The sequence below is a fragment of the Balearica regulorum genome, chromosome 23 (assembly GCF_011004875.1).
Source record: "Balearica regulorum gibbericeps isolate bBalReg1 chromosome 23, bBalReg1.pri, whole genome shotgun sequence".
Taxonomy (NCBI): domain Eukaryota; kingdom Metazoa; phylum Chordata; class Aves; order Gruiformes; family Gruidae; genus Balearica; species Balearica regulorum.
This window is the reverse complement of record NC_046206.1, coordinates 7798637-7812882: the sequence shown is the minus strand read 5'-3', so window position 1 is coordinate 7812882 and position 14246 is coordinate 7798637. Positions and strand designations below refer to the sequence as shown.

The 14246-nt window shown below is 46.6% G+C and overlaps 1 protein-coding gene across 2 annotated transcripts in view; it reads right to left on the bottom strand.

Annotated features, from left to right (window-relative positions):
- The window catches only part of PKNOX2 (PBX/knotted 1 homeobox 2), an 89413-nt gene that overhangs the window by 35480 nt on the left and 39687 nt on the right, over positions 1-14246 (bottom strand). The window contains exons 2-3 of one of the 2 annotated variants that reach the window (XM_075774596.1): positions 1594-1745; positions 1182-1268 (exon numbers count right to left, since the gene is read on the bottom strand). The gene's annotated coding sequence lies outside the window, so the exon portion shown is untranslated. The remainder of the gene's footprint in view (positions 1-1181; positions 1269-1593; positions 1746-14246) is intronic. The other variant, XM_075774595.1, reaches the window with a different exon arrangement.

The window sequence follows — 14246 nt, the reverse complement described above, 5'->3', positions numbered from 1 at the left end:
AGAACAACCCAATGTGCCCAAAATACATTGCAGGGCATCGAGCCCTTCCACGCAAGCACCGGGCAGCTCCCATCAAAATACTGATTGGAAGCAGGCCATCAAGGCAAGGAGGATCTCCCCAAAAAGAGGTCCTTGTGGTGACCCCAAGCCCTCACAAACCCATCAGAGACATCATTTCAAAGTGAACCCAACCTGAACCTTCATTAGAAAGGGGGCAAAACCAGAATAAGGAGAAATTCAGCCGTTTCATCACATCCGTAATCCTGGGTTGTTTTTTTTGGTCAAGGGAAGGTCACCAGCAAGAATCAGGGCTGAAAGGGCAGCCTGGAGGAAATAATCCTCCCGTTACTGGCTGCTTTTTATTAAAAGGGACTTTCAGAAGAGGCAAGACCCAAAAAGACTCAAAGAAAAGATGCTCTGCGGCACCACGGACCGAACAAAGCTTTTGGGTTTTCCCCTGAGATGCCCGCACCCTAAATATCACCATTTTAGGAAGAAATCAGGCGCTTTTTTTCAGGATATTTGCACAAATTGAAGGTGGCGTCTCCATTTTCAGTGACAGAAGATTTCTCTTCGCTTCTTTAGGAGGAAAGTCGTAGCCAACGGGGTTTTATTTTCTTTGTCACCTGCCGGGCGCCTACGGTTTTGGCACAGATCAAGGACATTTGTCACACTGTCAAGCCCTAATTTTAGCAATCAGGATTGTCTAAAGGACTGTGAGACCCTTGGTTTCACGTATGTCTTATTTTAAGCTCCGTGTTTCAGTTATTTTTAGCTGGTGACCATTTCTCCACATCCTACTGACATGCCAAAATTTTGCAGCGATAGCAGCCCGTATTTCAGGGTATTTTTACAAAAATATCTCTGTGTTTTCCTCCAGGCTGGCCATGGCTTGTAAGGTTCACAAAAACTTGTTTTCAATACTTGAGCAAGATTCCCTGCACAGCTTGATTTCTAAAAAAACCAAAGAAAAACACAGCGAAAAAGTCCAATTCCCCCCTAAATGCTTAGTTTATTTAAGGAAGGGGTGATACAACTTGGGTGTACCAGAAAAGAGCAGAAATTCCCCCAAATAAAGCCCCACTAAGGTCATGACTCACCACATCCCACTCGATTAACACATAGAGCTGTGCAATTAATATATATAATTGCCTAATTAATATAAAGCGAAGCGGGCTTACCGTTTGGGGGGTGCACGGGGAGCCAATGCCCTGCAAGCGTCCTCCCGCCGCCCCGAAAACAAGATTTTCTGGGTGGGGGATCACAACCTGGGAAAGCAAAGGATGAAATATTTGAACATGGAAAGACAATGATGAAATGAGAGGGCAAAATATTAAGCAGAGGACAGAGCTTTCCGTGCTAGGAAAAGTCTTTTGGCTGCGTCAGCGAAGCCATGGTGGGCAAGTCCGCTCTTAATGCACTTTTTTTGCAGGATAGTGGGGAAAATAGGAGGAATCAAGGAAAATTTAGGTGGGAATATCCCCTTGGAGGTGAAAGCAGGGATGGTGGCTGAGCTACATAAGACCCTGAGGTCTTATCCAAGAACATCTCGAAGGAAGGACAAAAAATAAATCAGATTTTTAAAAGTCGAACCGAGATGTGTCCAGAAAATGAAGGTGTGCTTGTTGCCGGTCTATCCGCAAAGGATGAAGAGCAACGCGGTCCCGTCCCGTCGTTCTCGGCTCCTGGAGGGCGGTGAATCTCCGGCACGGGATCTCACTGAGGGTTAGCCTTACAATCTGGGTCTGAGAAGGAGAAAAAAGGGGAAAAAGCAATGAAACGGCATTGCCATTGCCCGTGCCCACATTTCGTGCCAGCTGTTGCCATTCCCCCGGTTAATTATTATCTTCGTTTCAGTGTAAAAGTGCTTTTACGCTTGGGCTCAGATGGTATGAACTACGGAAGAGCCACCAGCTCAAAAGCAAGGGAGCTCCCAGCCGTTATTTACTAAGGAAAAGTCCGCACAGACATTGGAGATGATGCTGCATCTACCGAGGATCTGGCCTTTACGGAGGCTGAGGTTGGGATTTCTAGACCCATCTAAGCAGATCCAGGGGATAAATGAAGATGAGCTGAACGAGGACCGGCATGGCTGCGGGGTGTTTTGTGTTTGACTGCCAAAAAAAAAGGAATAAAAGAGAAAATTCCACAGATCTCTGAATATACATCACCTCCAGCGAGCCTCTCAGATACATCTGATAAATGTCCCTTGATATACATCACCTCCAGATATTGCCTCTGTCTTAGGTGATGAACATCCCCCAAGATCTCCGATATATGTCTGATATATCTACCTTGATATATATCACCTGGTGGAGAGCTCCTCAGATCTCCAATAGATGTCTGATATATGTCCCTTGGTACACATAATCTCTGTCGAGCTCCTCAGATCTTCAGTATACATCTGATATATCTACCTTGATATAAATCACCTCCAGACAGCTCCTCACCAATATACATCTGACATATACAACTCTGATACATATCACAACACTGGAGCTCCTCAAATCTCCGTTATATATCCAATACATCTACCATGATATACATCACCTCCAGAGAGCTCCTCAGATCTCCGATATATATCTGATATATGTCCTTTGATACACATCACCTCTGGAGAGCTCCTCAGATCTTCAATAAACATCCGATATATCTACCTTGATATATATAACCTGGTACAGAGCTCCTTAGATTGCTGATATATGTCTAGTATATATATATTTATATATACCTTGATTCGCTGAGCTGCTCAAATTCCAATGTACATTTGATATATGCACCTGGGTACACATCACCTCCAGAGAGCTCCTCAGATCCCCAATACACATCTGGTACATCTACCATGATGTGCACCACCTCCAGAGAGCTTGTCAGATCTCTGAGGCACTCTGAAGGATGCATCCCTGCTATATGTGGCCTGCAGAGAGCTATGCCTTGCATGGTGAGGCCGTATGGGAGATCCACGAGAACCGTTTCCCCTGGTTTTAACTCCATCCCAAACCCTTTGCAATAACAATGCTCCCATTGTTGTGCTCTCACGCTCTGTATCCATCATCGCAGCCAGGAGTACGGGTCCAAAAGACAGAGGTATATGGGGAAGCTTGCATAGGAAGTGTCATTTCTGGAAACCTGGATGTCACCGAGGCCACTGCCCAAGGAGACATATGGAAGCAACTGGGTGATTTCAGGGCAAAACGGAGCAGAAACCCCCAAACATGAAAAACCTGGGGAAAGGGGTGAAAGGTCAAGATGCCCCTTGACTTCGGGGGCAAGCATAGGTCCTGCCGAGAGGTTTAGAGACCTAATCTGGGTCATGCTAAATGCTCAGAAGGGGCTTGAGTCCAAAACTCTTCCACTAGTTGAAATACCCTTACAGATATCTACGATCGGGAATAAAAAAAAACCCCACCTATGGGCTCATGCCTTGGAAGAGCATGCACAGGTTGACACCGAACACGAATCAAGGACCTGGGACATGATTTGCATTGGATCTGTCCTGCCAACGTGATGAAAAAGCTCATGTTTGGCAGCAGTCCTTCATCCTTGTACAGACTTTTGTCCGTCTCATGGGAGAGACTTTTGTCATCTGGGCTCACCACATGAATAAAACCTGAGGAGTGGAGGAAAAGGAGTGGATAAATAAGACTCTGCTGGTGCTAAAAGAGCTCTGCTAGGTTGATTTTTATCCTTGGAGGTGATCAGGGCTGAGGTCTTGGATGCTGTATGGATGTAGGACAAAAATATGGGCTTGTGTAGCTTCTGCACAAAAGATGCCATTTTTGTCCCCATCTCGAAGAGCACCAAGAGCCAACCCCACCTGGGGCATCTCCTTGAACACCCTTGCAGAGGGAGATAAGTCTTTTTGAGCCAGCGCACACTTTTAGAGACTTCAAAAAGGCAAAGTTTAGCAGAGACCTTCAAAGTCCCTGAAGGGAATGGAGAAGATGCCCCCTTCAAGGTGCTCCACCACGGGCAACGCAAGCCAGCAAGATACATGGTGTCCCAGGCACACATGGTTCCATGGAGCAGCTGCCCAATGGGTCATAAATGAGACACCATTTATGAGAAGCCATCAATCCCTCAAAACGCCCTCATCAATGCCCCAAAATGCCCTAATCAATCCCCAAAATTGGCCCAAATCCTGATCTACTTGACCTGAATAACATCCAATGGTGGACATGGGAACCCAGCATCCCGGAATCTCAGCCTGTACCCAGGTTGCAAAAAGCCAAGGACATCCTCGTCAATAAAGATTCAATAAAGTGTAAGGGAATGCTAATAAAGATGGCATTTAGCAAAACAAAATGCAGAATTTTTGCAAAAAGTCTAGTATTTTAAAGCAAGAAGGCTCTTCCCAGCGTCTTGCCTTGTTTCCAGTGTGAGTAGATCATGATGCTTCCAACCTCATCATAGCAATGCTCTTTGTGACGATAACTTTATAATAAATTTAATGCCAGCTCCTCTGACTTAAGTGGAAACAATAAATGGTGAAATCTCTAATAACACTGCTGGGTTTTGGTGCATTATTTTTATAGCCTGCACTATGCCATGCCCAGGACTTCACTGCAAGCTGGACAGGCCCGAAACTCTACACTCATGGGGACAATCAAAGAAACCCCGTATGAGTGAAAAACAGAAATCAAACCTCAAACTTCAGTTTAACTCTTTAAGAAGCTCCAAGGGGTGATCACAACCCTCCAAGCGCTTTGGCAACACCCACTGCTGTCTGCAATGAGGACCACTGCAATAAAAAACTTTGATTTTGGGGTTTTTTTTTTTCCCCTTGCAGTGCAATTTCTGTAGCATCTCCAGCCTCCAAGTAAGGGCTGGGGCTGGATGTTGGGGATGCTCAAAGGTGCAAGGAGCAATATAGTATTTTCATCCTTCTACCTCTGAGCCGCGCAAGTTAAAGCCGGTGATGCGCTAACCCCATCCTCACTCGGAGAGTGAAAAGATTTCAGATTTGCCCATACACACGCAATATTTCTGTATTTCTGCAAAAGCAAAGCTGTTTCGCCACAAAAAACGATCTGGGAGAGACGAGTCCATCAGTGGAGTCCCACTATCGGCGATTCGCATTATCCAAAGGGCGCATGTATGGAAATATCGGACACGCACATGTGTGCACATCTGGGCCCGGGGAACAAAAGCAGCCTCACTACACCGCGCCGATAAATAATGGAAAGTCGAAGTGCCCTGCAGAAGTGGCACCATACTGTTCGGCCTCGGGCGAGACGGAGGAAAATTCAGTACCCATGAGGTCTGGAACAGTGGGATTAATAACACATCAATTTTAATGCGGGGCGGGTTGTGGGGGTTTTGGTTTTTTTCTTCCTTTTTCTTTTTTTTTTTTTTTTTCTGCTTCACAAACAGCAAAGTGAATGTTTGAGCATCTCGGCGGGGGGTTAATGAGGACTCTGATTAGTTATTCAGATTTGCCGGTGCTGCCTCCATCCATCCTTGGATGAGGGAATAACGGGAAAGGGTTTGCAGAAAAAGCTCTTAAAGACGACCTGCTTGGCTTTCACAGCTCAGGTGGCTGCAGGTTTCGGGGGCTCATGCCACAGGGCTCCCCAAAACGGAGATCCTAGTGCCGGCTTTGGGGCAGAAAAGCACATTTTACCATCATTTTGAGGAGGATGCAAAAAGCTGCTGCATGTTGGGCCATGCAGATTCCTATAAAGGCTCAAGGGAAAATATTTGTATTTGGGGCATGGGGGGGCAGTTTCAGATGAAAAACAAATTCTTCAGTGCTTTGAATAAAATTTGTGGGCAATTATGGTGAGAGGGACATGACCAAAAATGATGGATGCAGGGATGAACAGATGCGAGGATGCACAGATGAACAGCTACATGGGTGCAGGGATGCAAAGATGCACGGAGGCATGGATGCAAGGATGCAAGGATGGAAGCATGATGGACCATCCCATAAGCCACCACCGGGCTGCAAAAATGCAACATATTTCACCGTTGCAGTATTTTACATGGCATCCCATGAAAGTCTAATAGTGGTTTATGTCCTAGCACAAAAGCAAGGAGCTCACCTCTTTGCTCCTTGGCCCAGAAATATTTTAAGCAAGTTGAGCTCACCCACCGCTGGAGTGTTTGGGGGTTTATTTCCAGATTTAGGCTTCTGTTCTTCACCTGCATCAATACTCCCCAGTACTTGTGTCTTTCCCCCCAGTGCCTGCCAGGACCTCATAAGACAGACAAACTGGAGTTATCCATCAGATTGTTGGGGCTCTCCATCCCAAACAGGCTCTTTTCCCTGGGACCACCTCCATATGCTTCGTCTCTGTTTTAAACGGCGTGTTAATTGTTCTGAATTAACAGCTCCAGCTGGAGGAGCAAACAAGCAATTTGCAACCTTAAGATAACACCCAACTTATCTCAAGTGATTTAAGCTGGGGCTTTTTTTGAGGGGAATTCTCGCCTTTCTGGTTGCAGATGCACCCTCAGAGCTAAAGTCCCATCACCGGAAACATCCAAACATCCCTGCACCCATTCAGCAGAAGCGGCTGTTAGCACAGCGTCACAGGAGGAGGTGGGATGGTTGGACAAAACCAAGAGATAAGGAATCTCCACGTCTGGCTTTACTTTAAAGGCAGGAGAGATATCTGTCCTCTTCATTGCTGGCCAACCCAATGATTTCAGTAGGGCTCATGAATATTTTCTCCCCAACACACTTTTATTTTTGTATTAAATTACATTTTGTTTCAAAATATTAAAAAAAATATTCTTTAACTCTTTCAAGCTTTATCCCTTTGTGATCTTTCATCTCTTTTTCCCTTTTCTTTTTTCATTTGCTGCTAGACAGAGGAGGTGAAAAAGAAAGACCACAATGATTATTTGTTTACAAGTCTGGATCTTCAACACGGATTTTTTTTTTTTTTAAATTGGCATTTTCACTACTTTAAATACTTTCTTATATCACCTGAGGTGTGGGATTCAAGAAGCAACATCCATCCCCATCTCTCCACCCTGTCATGCCTTGTTTCAAAAGGAACAAATGGTGCTGGCAGTGAAAAGGACTCTACAGAAATGTTATTTCTCCTATGGGAATGCATAACTGCTTTGGAAATGCAAGAAAAGCTTTCTATGATTACGACCAAGCATCTGCTGCCAGATCGAGTGGAAACTCCTCTTGCTACCGCAGCCAAGGCCGAGTTGGGAGTCAATGTCCATTGATCGCCAACGGCTTTCCAAGAGCATCAAGGTTGGGTCCCATCACATGACCAGAGTTGTGGATGGTCCTCCAACAAGGTCTTCTGCTGAAGTCGGGACAGTTCGTCTCTGTTTTACAGGGTAAAAGGGGTTTAATTGTGTCCTGAAGACACCGAGAAGGGACACAAAGGCAATCCTCAGTATGGACGCTGGATCGAAATGCAACGATGCACCCTTCTCCAGCGTCGGGAGGTACTCCAAAGTACAGACCCAAGGTCCAAGGCCATGGGAAACACTGCTGGGACACGAGCAGCCTTGGATGCCTGGATCCCCGGGGCCGAGCCGCTACCTGACGACCTCCTGGCTCACGTATAAAGTAACAGGAGAAGCGATAAATCACTTTGGCACCTTCCCTGGGCATGGCAGCCCTCGATAACAGACCCAAATTCAAGGGAGGCAGCCTGACACCACACTATTCCCAGCGCACCCTGCTACGCAGATTAATCCTTCTTGATGGAGAATTACAATTAGGGCTCCGTCTTAAGGAGATATCAGCAATCAGATATCTTATCAAATGCCACCTCAATTATTCAAATAATCCCTGGCTCTTCGATTTGGGTGCTGTTTAGGGAAAGCGGTCCGATTAATGTGCTGACACTTCCCCATCACGTCCGACATCCTCAACTTCACGTCTGATTACGGAATTTGCATTCAATTTAATTTTTTTCCATCTGGAGTAAATGAATAATCCGAGTACCTACCCCAGCCTTAATTACATTTGTTAAATTAAAAACCCGGGATGTGAGAAATTTAAATGCGTGTAGCTCCGCGGCCAGACAAACCTGCACGTTCAACCTGCCGCAGCCCTGCCATCTCCTGCTCCAATTTCTCTTCCTTCCCCACAGCCATGCATCAAAGAAATTACAACTAGAAAACAAAAATTCTTTCTAAACGATGAAACAATAGATGATCTTTTGACATTTCCAGTGCTGTTTGCAGGGGAATGAGATAAAATGTAATAAATTCATATACTTCTGTGTGTTTCTTGGCTCCGGCAGCTAAAATTTCCATCTCTTTATGCAGGAGTCCTGGGGAGCAGAAATCCTTGATAATGCCAAACAATTCGACACTTTATTTTCTCTTTACTCCGCACCACGCAAAACACAGGCTTCAAGCTGCCAGCTGCTGGGAGCGAAACCAGATGCCACATCCCTTTTCCATATGGAAACAGAAATCACCCCGTCTGGGGGCACACGCGCGCGTGCTCCCCTCCGTTGCAGCCCTTGGTGACCCTGGGGTTGCTACCGGCACGCGGCAAAGCCTCTCCCCAACAGCAAAAAAATACTATTGCAATGGTGCAATTGTCATTTTCTACACTCGACCTGGTTCAGGCAAGATCCTGGTTCCATCAGCCCTGGAGAACAACAGGGAAGATTTGCCCCAAGCCACCAAATTTTCTAATTTTTAAATAAAAAGGAGGCAAATGAGGCGGGGGGAGAGGGGGGAGGAGGTGTTGAAATAAACCACCAAACTTGACTTTTTTTTTAAATAGCTTTGCAGAAGCTTGACAAATTCCGTTTCTTTTGGAGAAGATGAAACTTAAAAGGCTGGAATTAATAGGTGACGGCAAGAAAAGTGTCCAAATACTTAAAGAACAATTAAACAGAAATGGAAGATAAAGCATTTCCAGCTCTGGCCATTTTAGGAGCAATACTCCATACATTTGTGAAACGTCAAATAAATATCTTTGGGTGTTGATCTAGATGTCAGCAACAATGAAAACGTTGAGGAAAGCCTGTTCTTAGCGCTCCCAAAGACTGAATTAAATAACTTAGGTGCGAGTGAGTGCAAGGGCAATAATCCCCCCAGTTCGAGCCTTGCAAGGCCAGTAATAAAACACGGCTAAAAATATTCAGGAAAGCCACACTCGGGTAAAGCGAGACAGGTGAGAGCAGAGCCGAAAATAGCTTTTCCCTTTGCTCCCAGCACGCTCACAGCTCAGGCGACATTTCTGCACTCCGGGGAAGCTGGATTTAACTCCCCACCCCCAAAAAAATCCCCTTGGAGGGTGTAACAGAGCATCTTCCCCCAGGCACAGCGGCAGGATTTGGCCATCAGAGAAATCCCCGCCAAGCAGGCAGCTCGGATGCTGTCTGATGGACATTCCGGTTCCTCACCCTTTCTGGCTTTCTTCTGCTTTGTTTTGAGTTAACGGTTATGGTGCCGGAGGAGAAAACATCATGTTTTAGCAATGAGGTCCCCAGTGAGGCTGTTTAAAAATTAATTAGCACCACGCAACATATTAGCAATGAATAGTAATTTTAGCTTTTCTACCTACTTCATTGCCTTCTACGTCAACGTTATTCCAGCTTTTCCATGGTCCCCCCAGCCAACCAGGACCTAATATAGAGGGTACCCAAGAAGTTGTTGCCCATGTCTCCGGGAAATACCCCACTCAACACAAATACACACACCAAAGTGTTTTCTGTGGAGCTTTTACATAAATTAAGGTCATGTTCGCTGGGCTGGCCAGAGGTAGGAACCTGGTCTGCTCATGGAGCAGGTTCCTATCATCCTAGAACAACAGTCATCCAAGGGCACGAGCCTGGCTAGACCCCTCATGGCTCCTATGCAAGGTGGGTGTTGTGGTATGGAGGAGGTTGTGGGTCCTGGCTTCGTCCAGGACGGACAGAGGTCCTCCCTCCATGGCTGGAGATCCTCCATGGGTGGAGATCCCCGCAACCCTGAGGATGGAGAACCTTCAAGGATGGAGATCTCCCAACTATGAGGACGGAAAATCTCTGAGGATGGAGATCCCCCATAACCAAGGATGGACATCCGCCAACCCCAAGGATAAAGATCCTCCCTCAATCCCAAGGAAAGAGACCCCCATAACCCAAAGATGGAGACCAACTCTGAAAGTGAAGATGTCCCAGCCTCAAGGATGGAGTTCCACAAAACACAAGGATGGAGATCCTCCTAATGCCAAGGATGGGAATCCCCCCAGGCACAAGGATGGGGATCCCCCAACTCCACAGGTGGAGATCTCCAAAACTCAAGGATGGAGGCCCCCAAACCTCGAGGATGGAGACCATCTTAACCCCAAATATGGGATCCCCTCCAACCCCAAGGATGGAGGCCCCCAAACCTTGAGGATGGAGATCCTCCTAAACCCAAATATGGGGATCACCCCAACCCTGAGGATGTAGATCCCCAAAACCCAAGGACTCTCACAACCCTGAGGATGGAGATTCCCCAGTCTCCACGGAAATCCCCCAACCCCAGAATTAAGACCTTCCAAGGAGAAATCCCCTCCAGCCATAATGATGAAGATCCCCCCAAAACACAAGATGGAGACCCCACCCTCCCCAGTCCCGAGGAGATCACCCCCCAGGACCTCACTGGCCACTAGCTGCAGCCTTCACCCCACACTGCTCTGGGCAAGACCTGGGGGCATCACCCTGGCCCAGTGATGGCCACCCCACAAAACTACACCACCAAATGAGCCACCATCCCACTCCTTTGGGCAGCGAGCGAGGCAGCGGGAACCGAGGAGCCTCGCCGCGTCGGCTGCCTTCAGGTGGATGGCGAAGGCAAGGGGAATTTGCAGGGACATCTGGAATATATTCATTTTATGGCATGTTTCATATCACAGACAGGTACTTTGAAGCAGTTAAGTAGTAGCAAGGCAGCACGTCCCCATGGGTGGGCTGCGGTTTGCGCTTTCAGCCCAAGCCGTCCCAGCATGACAAAGGGGCTGGGGAGACGGAGCTGACGTTTTCCAAACACAGCTTTGTGCCTCTGGGGGCAAATCCAGAAAGAAATTAAAACCCGAAAGGCCAAAAAAAAACCAAAACCAAAACCCCACCAACACCAAGAAACCAACCCCCACGTCTAAGTGATGTTGATCCCCACATCAGGCTATTAACAGTCCCATCACAAATTGTAAATGACTCAGATAAATTAAATGGCTTAGCAGCTGCGAGGAAAGGCCTTTCCGAAGATTCATTTGTTTGGCGGAAAAGAAATTAGTTAGGAATTTAAAATCTTTTCCAGCAGCTTGACGCAGACGCCCTGCCAAAGCCCACATGTTGCTGCTCGCGCAGCCCTGGGATGCAGCCGGCCCCCGAAAAGGAAAAGTCCTCCGCGAGCATCCAAAAGCAAGGGGGATGCAGGCATGCTCCCGTTAGCGTGCCGATAATGAGGCTGCGCCTCCTCCCAGCAAACCTATTAAAAGCCTCAAGCAATGAAGAGTTCTGAAAACGGGAAGATTTGACTCAAAACACCCCCGTGGTGAGGGAAAGCCAGCGACCGAGCTGCGATTAAAAAATAAAAAAAAAAAAGGGGGGGGGATGGTAAGTCAGGGACGGCTTGGAGCAGGGTGAGAAGCTGGGGTTGCACCCCTGGATGCAGTGAGGTGCAGTGATTTACCCCCCAAATACAGTAAGCCCCAGTGATTCACCCCCAAACACAGTGAGCTGCAGTGATTTAACCCCATGTGCATTGAGACACAGTGATTTACCCCAAAAGTAGTGAACTGCAGTGATTTAACCCCAGATGCGTTGAGACGCAGTGATTTACCCCACAAGCAGTGAACCGCAGTGATTCATCCCAGCAGCAGTGAGCTGCAGTGATTTACCCCCAGATGCAGTGAGTCACCGTGATTTACCCCCAGGTGCAGTGAACTGCAGTGACTTCCCCCAGTTGCAAGCACATCCCCCGTGATTTACCTGACAGCTCCCCACAAATTCCAAACCTCCCCGCTTTCCCAGTGCTTCGAGGCAGGGAAACACCAGGGCCAAGCTGTGCTCACCACAGATGCCCTTTCTCCAGTGGGAACACAAGAAACTAATGCGTTAAACCTCCCCATATTCGGATACTTCCCTGGCAAAGACCTGCTCCTCATCCCCGACCCTCTTAGCTCATGCAAAATTGAGGGGTTTTTCACCTTCAGACACTATTTCGCAGGCAGCAGCATCTCAAAACCTCTTTTAGTGGAGGTTCAGAGGTATAAAAGATGCAAAATGCCCCTAAATTATTCACATGGTGGTTCAATCAAAGCCCCGCTATGGGATAAAGGGAAGTATCTGGTGACAGAGCCACGATCCTGGGATGTCTCCTTGTCTCTGTTTGGATGGAAAAACCTTTCTTGTATTTACTGGGGAGAAGGGAATGGGGGAGAGGATAAAACAAAAGGGTTTCCCCCATCCACAAAGGGCTGGAGACCGAGGAAACGCAAGGAGCACCCGCTTTTCAGGTGCATCCTAGCAGAGCGACCCAGTTGCATTTGCCCTGTGGCAACACTGAAGGTTTTCCAAAATTTTACAGGGCGGGAGGAGTAAAATTAAAGTGGGGCACAGGAAGAGAAATTGCAAACCAAGAAACCCCACCCCGGCAAGAAGGGATAGAAGAAACCAAAAAAAAATTGGTGAAAAATGAATGAGAAACTCAGAAGTGATTTTGCATTTCAAATACAGGAGGTTTTCAAAAAGGAAAAATCCTGGAAGATCTTTTTTCTTCCAGGTTTTCCTCTCTGTTTTGCTTCTTTCTCCTTCATTGAGCATCCAGGTGCTCCTGAGCTAGGATTTCCATTTCTCCGGCTCCTACTCAGGGCAAAACTCCAACAACCCAGTGCAAAAAAAAACCAAAACCAAAACAAAACACAAAAAACCAAACAAAAAACCAAACCCCAAAAGTAGGACACCAAGCCCTGCTCAATCCAAACTCAGCTTGATGCTCACTAATTACCCGGTAATAGTATTTATATGCTGCTGGCACGCTCGGAAATGCAGTTCCTAATAACCGAGGTCCGCATCAATATTAATGTCCCGGCTTGACTCTCGATACCCGGGGACCAATGAGAGATAAAGAAACATCACAGGAAAGTGAAAAGAGGGGCAGAAAATGAATTTAAAAAATATCTTTCGGTGCTTGGCAGGATGGGAGTGCTTGAGATCAAATGACGGGATCCCCCCTCGGCGTGTATCAGCAATAAAAGCAAATATAAATTGTAAGTTCCCATCTCTGGGGCACAAGATCTTCCAGCAGCAGAAAATTTTTCACCATCCGTAAGCCCTTCCCCAAACTCTGAGTTTCCCCATAGGTAGGAGCAGGCTGGAAAATTCTTTTCTTGTTATGGGAATAGATTTCAAAAATTCGGGGCTTTCCCCTTACCTGAGTTACTCCGAGATGCTCGGCATCAAATATTCATCCCTGTAAATTTGGTTGCTCATGCAAAACCCCAGTCTTTAGGTTGGTTTAGCGAGAAATGCTGCTTGAAACGACCTCCTGGGAAGCATTTTTTTTTCCAGCGATGCTTCAATCCTTAAGGAAAAAGGGAGCACATCTCCAAAAACTCGCCAGTATTATATCGCACATGAACATGCACATGAATATTTGCAGAGATGCGGCCACGCAGGGCACGGTGTGGGTTGCAAACATGCCCCGGCACTGCTTCGTAATTCGATTAAAAACCTCTTTTCTTAATAATTTCTATGCAGAGACACTTGGCACACCGGGAGCGTTTAGGCAGAGTTTAAATGGAGTTAATAAACTATTAATAGCCTGCAGTAAGGCTGTGATAGATTTGAGCCGCATGTGCTCCGCGCGCCTCGGTACAAGGTGTTATAACTGATGTCTGAGCTCGGCGTGCATCAAAAAAAAATCACGGAAGTCTTCCATGAAAAATGCAGTTCCAGGAAATCTGAGGTTTCTCAGGGAAAGATGCGTATTTTCAGGATTTTCTCCATCAAAATGAAATCTGGTAATCTGAAAGTAAGCGTGGATGTAGCATTTTCCCCATGGAGAGTTGGGTGTGGTGTTAACCCGCATCATTGACCCGTTAATTAGTGTTGATCCATGCTTGTTAGTTATTAATATTCAAAGAAAATTAATGAAAGCCATAAAGTTCACATCCAGAAACTCAACAATAGGATGTTCCCAGATCATCGGCTTTTGGTACTTTCATTTCCATGGCAGTTGAGAATTTCCCTATTGTTAGTCAAATTCCAAGGGAGAAAAAGGCAAATTCTGGACAGATCTTGAAAATAGATGTTCTCCTTCTCCATCAAACCACGGTTATG